Source organism: Alligator sinensis, unplaced genomic scaffold (genome assembly GCF_000455745.1).
Source record: "Alligator sinensis unplaced genomic scaffold, ASM45574v1 scaffold308_2, whole genome shotgun sequence".
Taxonomy (NCBI): Eukaryota; Metazoa; Chordata; order Crocodylia; family Alligatoridae; genus Alligator; species Alligator sinensis.
This window is the reverse complement of record NW_005842082.1, coordinates 175,224-186,174: the sequence shown is the minus strand read 5'-3', so window position 1 is coordinate 186,174 and position 10,951 is coordinate 175,224.

Sequence of the window (10,951 nt, the reverse complement as noted above, 5' to 3'; positions counted from 1 at the left end):
CAGGGGTCCAATGTTGCCCCTGCTTTTCCTCCGGCTCCCCACATATCTGAAAAAGGACTTTTTATTGTCTTTGATGCTCAAAGCTAGCTGGAGTTCAGTTGCAGCCTTGGCTTTCCTGGTCTGCTCCCTATAGGACCGGACCAGTGCAGAATAATCCTCCTTGGAGGTGACTCCCATCCTCCATCCTTTGTAGGCCTTTCTTTTTAGCCTCAGGAGGTCTGCTAGGTCCCTGGAGAGCCAGGGGGGCTGCTGTGCCCTCTTGCTGCCTTTCCTCCGAGATGGAATAGACTTAGTTTGTGCATTGAGGATCGCTCCCTTGAGGAGCAACTCCTTGAGGAGTTATATAAAGCAAACTATTTTTTGGAGGCAATATGTAATGACAGTTCTCATAGGGGACAGGGAAAAAAACTGATATAAAAAGAGAAATGCATTTCTGTAATGTTCAAGGTGTTTTTGGAGAAATAGCATGTGTGTGTGCATACATGCACATGCATGCACAAGTACACACATAAAACGTTTAGGATGCCCATTGTTTCCCTTTTGTCCCAATGAGAGGAAGGAAAAGAGTGAAAGCAGGTATCTTCCTAGCAAAAAAGGCAAGATAATTTACCTTCCTAAATATTTCACAATAATTGTGGCTAGGGCTTAAATGGTCTACAGGAAGGACACATCTCTATCAGTGACTAGTAATGGGATATAAGTCACTAATTATAGGGGGTGTATCCTCATCAAGAGCCTCACTATTTAAGACATTTCCGTATTTTAGGCCTGGGTCATTGACCCCATAAACTAAGCTTGCTTCAAAATTCATTGTAAGTTGTATTCTTGCTTACAATGCAAGACATACATCGCTAACTTTCTGCTCTATGTAGTAATGGTGCTGAGTAAGATGTTTGAGTAGTAAACATCTAGAAAAGGTCATATTCCATTATCTCTTTCTATATTTATAAATGTATTGCACCAAACATATCCCTGGTTAACTCAGCTGAAGGAAGAAAGGGGATCTATTTAATTTAACTTTATTTTAATCTAGGTGTGCTACTCAATCTTCAGTTTAAGTCCTGTATTTATCAGTAGAAAGAAATTGCCTTGGTTTTGTTATATGCTAATTTAACGGAATTTACTGCCACCACTTCTGGTGACGGTTATTGCATAAAAATCCTATTTATGGTAATTCTATCTAATATACTTTACATTATCTGACTATTGTTTGACAGTCATCCTGCAGCCATTGGGATATTTTCATATCAAATGCTGCACTGATTTAATTTCTATACTGTATTCGAGAAAATGAACGTGTTTCTAACAATAGCATTGTCTTCTAAAATTGCAGATTACAGTGTTTCGCATGGGATCGGAGGGACATCAGGACATTGATTTAGCTATTCTGACAGCATTACTGAAAGGTAATAAGAGTTTCACTTTACAAAGAATCCATGACAAATGAAAATGTATTAACTGTATGCCTGATGTACTACAGTCCTACATTTATTGATAGTCTTTCTTCCATTGACACAGTAAATTATTCCATGAAACAATTTAAATACTTTTTACTCCAACCACTTCTCATATAACAAAAATCCAATCCATGCTTGACTATTTAAAACATTTGCTATTCCTCTTTAAATTCTTCATCTTTACTAAGCATTTCAGAAGACTCATCAGGAAGTAAGGAAATACATCTCCATTTTTGGTCATGTTAAAATGCTTGCTTCCCTGTACTTTGTAAAATGTATGTGAACATTTATCTCATTTATAAATGTCTATTATAAATTGGTGTTCCAATATTTTCAAGTTTGCAGTCAGTTCTTAAACAGAAGTTGATTAACTACCTGTTCATATTTAATCTATCTTCTATTTACCAAATAATTCTTATACAAAGAATTAGTGTGAATTGCTATCAAAGTAGAGGTGAGATAAGCTGCATGGTTGGCTGCACTTACTTTATTGTATGAAAAAAAAATCAAGTAGTTCATAAAATGATGCATTCCTTTTATTGAAACTGTTCAGTTAAAGTGATTAGCATCTGCAGCAACTATCTGTCTTCTGTATTATTTCATAGATTTCATAGACATTAGGGCTGGAAGGGACCTCAGAAGATCATCGAGTCCAGCCCCCTGCCCCAGGGGCAGGAAGTCAGCTGGGGTCACATATTCATATTTGTTAAGGAACTGGCTGGATGATGTACTATAGTACAGTGATAACCTTTCATATCTTATCTGTACCCTATATAACAGTGTACTGGTAGATGGATATCCACTGTATTTTCAGGATTCCAAATGATCCTTCTATTCAGTAGTCTGAAGTACACCTAGGGTGCATCTACGTAAGACACTTAATGGTGAATTAACATAGTTTACTGTGAAGAAAGCATGTGGGTCTACACATGCACATGCTTACAAATCCTTACATGCTTGCAAATGCCAGTAGCAAATTTACTTGGAATTAGTAATGGCACCATAGCGCTCATGTAGATGCCTGTCCGATAACCAAATCTGCACCCTGTCAGCTATCCACCAGGGAGCAGAAGATAGCTCCCTGCCCCTGGAAGCTGCCTGCTGCCCTGGCCTGGCAGCAGGGAGCTTCAAGCCCCCTGCTCCCAGATTGCCATTGTGGAGCAGGGGCTCAGAGATCCTTATCTGCCAACCCCAACTCCACCATTGTGATCAGGGAGCAGGGGCCTGGGAGACCATTTTCTCCCAGCCCAGGCCCCATGGTCACAGGGCTTAGATTCAGAGATGCCTATCTCCCAGCCTGAGCCCCGTAGTTGTGGGGCTTTGGCTGGAAGACCTTTATCCCCCATTATCACGGGGCTCAAACTGGGAGATAAGGGTCTTCCAGGCCAAGCCCTGAAACCATGGGGCTCAGGCTGGGAGAAAAGCATCTCCCAGCAATGGCTCCATGGTTGCAGAGCTGGCACTGGGAGCTCCCTGCTTGTGGGGGCTGGGGAGCTTCTTCCTTGCCCAGCTCCATGAGCACAGAGCTGGTGGGGGACCAGGCTGGGGAGCTTTTTTCCCCCCAAGTCCCGTGAGCACAGAGCGGGGCAGGTGGGTGGGGAACAAGCTCCCCTGCCTGTTCCCCCTGCAGCTGTGCACTTGTGGAGCTCTATGGGGAACAAGCTTCCCAGCCCTCACTCTGCAATTGCAATTGCAATCATGGAGCAGGGGCTGGGAGCTCCCCGCATGGGGGACCTGCCCTTGACCAGGACAGTTCCCAGCCAACCCCAGGCTGTGTGGGGAAGCATGTGCAGCCTGGAGGTGACTGGGGACTATTGTGTTTTGGGCAGTCCCCAAGCAGCTCTCGGCTGCACATGCAGACTTCCCTGCACAACCCTGGGACTGGCCAGAAACAGTTATAGTCAGGGGCAGGTCCCAGCGTTATGCCAAATTGGGTGATTTAGGCACCGGGCTCAGGATGAGCTGCAGGAATGGGGCAGGTCCCAGCCCCCAGCCCTGATCCACCAGTGGGGCAGCTAGCAGCAAGCCCCTAGCCTGCAAATATTTCCAAGCCCCGTGCCCCTGATCAGGGAGCCATGAGCCCCCTGCTGCTAGGGCAAGGGGACATTGTCCCTGCCCCAGCACCAGGCAGCTCCCCGGGACCAAGAGATAGCTGTCTGTTGGCCCAGTGCTCCCTGCCAACCTCTAGGCTAACGGGGGGAGCCTGGAGCTCCTCCCACTGGCCACAGAGTCTCATTGCAGGGCTTCAGAGAACTGGGAGCAAATCTTCTCCCTAATCTCTGCATGTGTAGACACCTACCCAAAAACCCTCACTCTGCAGTATTTTACTGCACAGTAAATCTAAGCTGGAGTAAATGCATGTGTAGACACACCCATAGATAATATAGGCTGAATTTAACCTTTTTTATATTACCTAAAAGTGGCAAGATTTTAAAAGAACACATTTCTGTATCTTGCTAACATGAGTGATCCAGCTCAGGGAGGGCTAGATTCTCAGTGGTATTACTTTCTATACACACAAGTGTAATTGAGAGATATATTGGTAATGGGAGGTAGCTGGCTGTGTTAGTCTAAGATAAGCAGAAGGCAGGTTAGTGTACCATCTTACAGGTTAAGATGCCACATTGCCCTGCTTTCCTTATTAGTCATGGTCATAAACTCTGAGTACATCTCAGTATGTTAACTCTATTAATATGTAGTCCCATAATAATTTATGTCTATTTATTCTATTATGGTGTAGGCATATACTCTTAGAAGACTGTATTATGAGAAATCTGTTTTTTGTTAGCTTTTCAGGATACTTTCAAATTCTAATTCACTTTGTTGCCTATTTTACAAATTACACAATTAGTCCTGGTTCACTTCATAGCGGGCACATCTGCACGTGCCCCTGACTGCACATTTGGTACTGCACAGTCATTTAGTATTTGCTTTAGCAGTGAGCAAGTACTAAATGACTGCACAGTACTCAATGGTACTGCATAGTCCCAGCAGTGCACTGTTATTTTTAGATGCTACATTGCCATAGCACTGAGCTATGGCGACGTGGCTCATCGCTACAGCAATGTTGTGTCTCATGTAGACGTGCCCAGTATGACATCAACATAAGATGGGTAGCCTGCTCCCATTAAATTTGTGCTTGCAAACATACAAAATATTAGAAAGCACTATTTATAAACAGACTAGAATTATGTGATGAGGTTAAACTATGTGTCTAATTATGGGCTATTCACCTAGCATTTGAAGTACCTGGCCTCCATTTTAAAATGTCACACGTGCCTTTGTGTGAATTCTGCAAGAAGTTAAAGAGAAGCATCTACTACTGTTGTTTCATGATTCTGTCTGACAATTTTTAGTCATAAAAAGGAATAAGAAGCATTGAGCATTATTTTAGAACATTTCTGTAAATATTTAAGGAGTGAATTTTACTGAGTGACTGGCTTGTGCAACGTAACAACATCACACAAAGTATTCCGAGTTTCCTGTGTGCCAGCACTTATGTCAGACCACTGTACATTTGCAGACTGCTCTGTAGTAATATGGTTTCTAGATCCACTGTCAAGACACTGTCCTGTCACTACTGGACACACTAGTATGTAGTACAGAAGGGGTACATCTACATGTACAATTAACACAACTGAATAAACTCCAGCACCGTTCGGGCTTGAATTAATTTTCCCAGGCACAGCATTTACCTGCTTTTAGCATGCCCAAACAGATTATTTTACTTACACCAGCATCTTAGTTTCTGGTTTGTTTTTAAAAACAAAAACTTTCTCACAAACATGAATAATAAAAATCTGTCCAGAAGAGTAAACTAATGATGTCCATTTTACAATCGTTTTTCTAATTGGAGATCACTGCACTAAGCTTGTATAAATGGTTGCCTTTAAAAGTCAAACAGCAGGTTGACAACTGCCAACTGAAGAAATTAACTAGCATTATCTTACTATTATAGTCATTAATTCCTTATGTTTTAAAAAAGGAAGCAGCTAGAGGCTTTTCTAGTAACATTCTGTTATATGTCTCTCTATTTTAATAAGGATGCCAAAGTTTGACTTGTGGGTAAAAAATGATTGTTTTCCTGCTACCCTCAGGTAACAAGTTTTAAACATCTGCATAGGTAAAATCTCAAGGCATTTTGGACATCTTCATGCAGAAACATGTGAAAACAAGGAGAAGGAAGGAGGGAAAAAAATCATCTAAAATAAGAAACTAGAATCACACACCCTCTTCCACTCCTAAAATAGGAAGTAATTCGCTTGGTATATTTCATTCTTATCTTAAAGATAGTTATATCCTTTTATCACACTTGGTCTACAGTGTAATAACTTGATATTTTCTATTAAGGTAATCAGAGAAACTGCTGCTCTCGAAACTTTTTCTTTAGCAGGATGCAAGTCAGCTCTTTAAATCTGACATTCCATTTTTTCCGGGCATACTTCCAAGATTTGATCCCAACACAGATTCACTTAAATCTTCCATCACAGCAGTGCTCTACTCACAGTGAAATTTTCTGTGTAGCCAGTGGATGATATTTAAGCCAGGGACAGCATAGCTCTCTATTTATTTGAAAATGTCTTCAGTAGGATCAGCAGCTGCAGTACTGAGTTTGTAATTGGGATATATAATCTACAGTGGGCCTGTCTCATCCAGAACATCAGTTTTTGCATGTGCCAGTTGCTCCTGTCTTCTTCTATCTCAGTAGATATAATTACCTTGTCTCTTCATGTTTACTGATAGTGTAAGTCATCACTCACCTCACTGTGATCTTCTACTATCTCAGAAGGAAGCTGGTCCTCTATGTGTAATCTTGATATCTCTTTTGATGCTTTGCTGACCTCTATGATTTTGTAATCTGTTGAGGGCAGCTTTCACTTTTTGTTAAGAGTCTGAAAAGCTAAAACTCTCAGTTTAAATATTTTGCCTTTGATATTTTTTTGCTACTTAGCACTTGCTAGATTATTAAACTTTGAAGAGGCTGAAAGAAGAAGAATTTCCAAGATTCTACCTTATATCTTTTCTTGTTAACATCGGTTCCCTGATTGTACAGGAATAAAGAAAATGTAGGAAATACATATTATTTTAATCACAGTGTGCCATTAGATAAAACCACTTATCTGAAATAGTTTTTTGTTGTCTATCTGTATCTTTGCACACAGAGGGAATTATGGTTCTGATGCAATCTATTCTTTTCCATAGATATGTATGTCATAAAACAAAAACCCATTGATCAAAGATTTGAGTTTTAATTCATTTGAATTGGTAGGCTTACGGCAGTTACACTATTAAAGTCCCTTAATTATTTATGAAAAAGCAGCTTTGAAGACTAGATCAAGTTATCCTGAAATTTCTGAGGTGTTCAGATACAAGCTTTTGTTTCTAACCTACACCTACAGCCACACTAAAGAAGAAGATTATTTGATGATTTTTTTCAGAATCTCATTGAGGGTGGATTTTATAATCCTTGCTTTATAAATCAATAATTCTACCTCCCTGAAAGGAGCCAGGCTAGCAGAAGGAGGTGGACTGTTAGTAGAGCAGCATCACTTCCTATTTGTCATGAGACTTGCTACAAACTATTGTCTTTTAAGTCTGGGTTGGACATAGCACCACACAGAGGTGTAACTGGACACTTGAATGCTCTGGGCAGCAGCAGCACATGCAACTGAATTATATCCAGGCTCTGATGATAGCAAACAGGTCAGGAGTGTAGCTGCTGCTATTTTTGTGCACCTCCTCCTTCATTATGTTCATAAGTACCAATATAGTTGCCTCCAACATTACAACATATTTGAACCCTGAAGAGATTTTGAGAGATTATTGCATTATTTGTTTCCAGGAGCCATGGGAATTCTGCTTTTTGTTTAATCTGGTCTTCTGCTCTACTTCACTTTGAAGTGATCTGTAATGAGGAGGAGGATGGTATCCAATGTTTATAGTGTCAGGTATCACAGTAATGCTCAGCTCTTAAATTCCATTCTGTCGCTCCAAGAGACACTTGTTCATGTGGGAAGTAGATTACCAATTATATGATTCTGCAGCAAATAATTTTCTCGCTACAGCTCCTTCAGTCTTGGTCTTCCCAACTTTAACAACAGGGGTTGAAGTGGCAATAGATTTTTGTGCTTTTAGAGCTGATCTTATCAAGCAGCAAGTATGTGACAAGAAAGTTAAAAGCAAGGTCAAGTGATTTGTACTAAAAATGCCTGATTATCAAAGATCCTCAGCTCAGAATACTTTACAAGAGAAAGTGCAGTCCACAGGTATGTTCACAAGACTGTTCTAGTATGTTGACAGCACTGGTCATGAGTCAAACCCCTTATTACATAGCCCTTTCATTATCTGAATTGTTAATACTTTGGAAAGTATGGTATATGCTCAGTATGACATTATGCCCATATAAGCTAAAGATATGTTCACTGAACTGTATATTACACTAATGCAAACTTGATGCTGTGCACTACTTCCAGCTTGTGAATAATTCATGACTCATGCTTATAAAGTATCCATCATGTAACATTAGACAGGCCTGGGAGGCAAAGGATGCTGAATCTGTTGACCCTGAAATCATTGCACGTTTGCTTTGACACAAAAGTATCTATGTTAGCTCAGTCCACTCCGTTTCAGAGATAGCCAGGTCATCTGTTAACTATTCTTTTTTTAGTTATTATTATCATTATGCTAGAAGCTGTGCAAGGCACAAATGCAGTAGAAGTACAGGCTTCCAGAGTAATCCATAAAACAGACAGAGACCACAAGATGCACTGTGGGATGCAGAGGACAGTGTCAGTTTAAACTGCTGTTTTTTCCAATTTTCTTTCACATAATGACAGAGGAAAGGGAAGATTTGGCACCAAGTAAAGCTTTAAAGCACTGTGGAAGAAGGAAGTGTTTGGAAGTCTCCTTCAAGCATCACTGTCTGAACAATGTAGCGAATGGGGATGTGGGGGGGCACCTCCAGATTCTTAACCCCAACCAAAAAGAGGCTGTCCTGAAAGAACCCATCACAACTTTTAAACTGATTGCAGTTCCCTAAGAAATGCCAACTAGTCCAGAAACCTGAAGGTGCATCTTCTCAGCACCACAGGTTACTGTGAACACATCTGGCCAACCCTGGGCTCTTTATCATGGCTTCATAGAATATTGGCTCAAGTTCAAAGTTTCAGGACTTATTTTCAAGGTACTAGATAAGTCTACTAAAGTAAAACATCCCACTATGACACTACAAACAACATTTTTGTTCTGGAGAGGCTATGAGAGTAAAAACAAACTATACATGACAGGTACCAGTGATGTTAGAATCACAGAATCAGGACGGCGTCCAGACGAGCATGGCCATGTGGTATGTGGTGCCGCAGACATGCAGGTCTTCTCTGTGCTGCAAGGTAACAGTGTGTGGGTAGGGGTTGACTCCAGGAGATCCTGGGGTCAAAAAAACCCACACAAAAAAAAAGTGGGGTAGCACACATGGGGGCAGCACATACAACCCAAAACCGGAGCCTGGCTGGCCAGAGCCAGAATCCAGCTGCCAGCCAGGCTCCGAGTAACAGGATCCCCACTGCTGCAGCCACAGGAGGCCCCCAGGACTCCAGGTAAGACTGCTGGACCCAGTCCACCCCAGCCTCCCCTTCCCCACCTGGGGTAACCTGCTGAGTGCCGGAGGGCACATGGCTCAGGTGTTCCCCAGAGAAAACTAGCAGGGGCGTGAGGTGACACAGCCATAGGGCACATCCACATATACAGGCATGTGAACTTGCAGCGGCTTAAGTAGCAGCAGCACAAATTTATGCGGGAGATTTGTGCCTCAGTACATGTGCCTGAACATGCACTTTGGCGTGGGGCAAATTGTGCCACCTGGGGCAAACCGATCCTGCCCAGCTTCTGCCGGATCTTCAGCCAGGGGGAGCTAGAGCCGGGGGCCAGCATCTGTGCTGGCCCCAGCAGGATAAAAAGCTGCCCTGGTGAGCAGTTCAGGGCTACTTGCCCTTAGGAGCTTCTGAAGCCCAGCCAGTTGGTATCTGGGGACACTACCCCTTGTGCCAGCTGGACAGTGCTGAAGCCGCCCTAACCTAGAGTAGCCCCTGAACCCTTTACCCAGTGCAGCAGTCTGGCAGTGGGGGCTGCTGGCTGTGACATGCTGGCACCTGCAACAGCATCCGCCTCCTTGGATCTGTGGTCCCATTGCTGCGCACCTGATAGACCCACACGGGGACCACATGGCCACCTGAGCTGTGGCTTGGACACCACAGAAGAACCTCCTGCACCTCTGGGCCAGCTGCCAGTGGGCTGTGGCTGCACAGTTGGTCTCCATATAGCACTCCTATCATGTCTTCTGGTGCCGCTGCTCTACCATCTGGGCAGGTATCACCCAGAAGACGTGCTCATTGTGGTGGCCCACTTTGAACGTTGAAGCATGTTCTCCTAGCCCCAAATGGCCAGGAGCTCAGCCACCTTGTCTGCCCCTTAGCTGGGTCCGCAGTGCTGGCCCTGGGCAGGCTCCTTTGCCTGGATCTGGCTACTTGCCTCGCCACCAAGGATCCTGGTGTTCCCTGTTTAAAAATTGCAAATCCTGTGATAAAACCCACAAATTCTCTCATTAAAATACCCAAAATCTGCATTCTTCCATCATTAAAATGAAACACCACTATATATAGATTAATTGGGCAAAGTTTTATTGATATATCTGCAAGGGTGTAGGTTGTAGCCGTGTTGGTCTAAGGACATAGGCAGACAAGGTTCCTTGGGTGAATCTGATATCTTTTATTAGACCAACCCAAATAGTTGGAGAATATTTATTAAGCAAGCTTTCGGGTTCAAAAACCCTTCATCAGGCTAAGGAAGTTTCAGCAGTTGGTGTGTGCTCTTCCTGGATGGAATGAACAGTAAAGAAGCCATCTGGAAGCCTATCAATGCCTCTATCATCATAATAAAATAAATTCTAAATATCTATATACTTTGGCGTTTGCTTTTGGTTCTTTTATCATAGTCAAATCAGAGTTCCCCCACCCCCTTCTCTAACCAGGATGTGGGGACAGCTGCAACTGGACCCGCAGCTGCTTTGTGGCATTGAGCAGCAGTGATATGTTGGTGCCCTGCCCCAGCCCATGCCCTTGCCCCTGACTCCCCAACCCATAGCCTTGCCAGTGCCCCTCACTCCTGACCCGCAGCCCTTGTCTGTCCCCCACTTACTCTCTCCTGGCAGCAGCTCCCTCCCAGCACCAGGACACAGGTGCTGTCCCACCCACTGCTTTGTGAATCTGAGCAGTGCCAACCCTTGCTGTTCTGCTCCCTGTGCCTGTGTCCAGGCCCCAGTCATCCCCATGCTGTTCCTGGGAAGCCCTTGACTAGGGCTTAGGGACTGGGCTGGGCAATCCCCTTCCCTTCCAGGCTGGCCTCCCCCTGCACAGGCTACTCTAGTGGGGCAGGGGTCTCCAAGCCCGGCTTTGGTGGCCTCTCCTACTCGGAACAGTTCCCCACCCCTCCATCTCTTT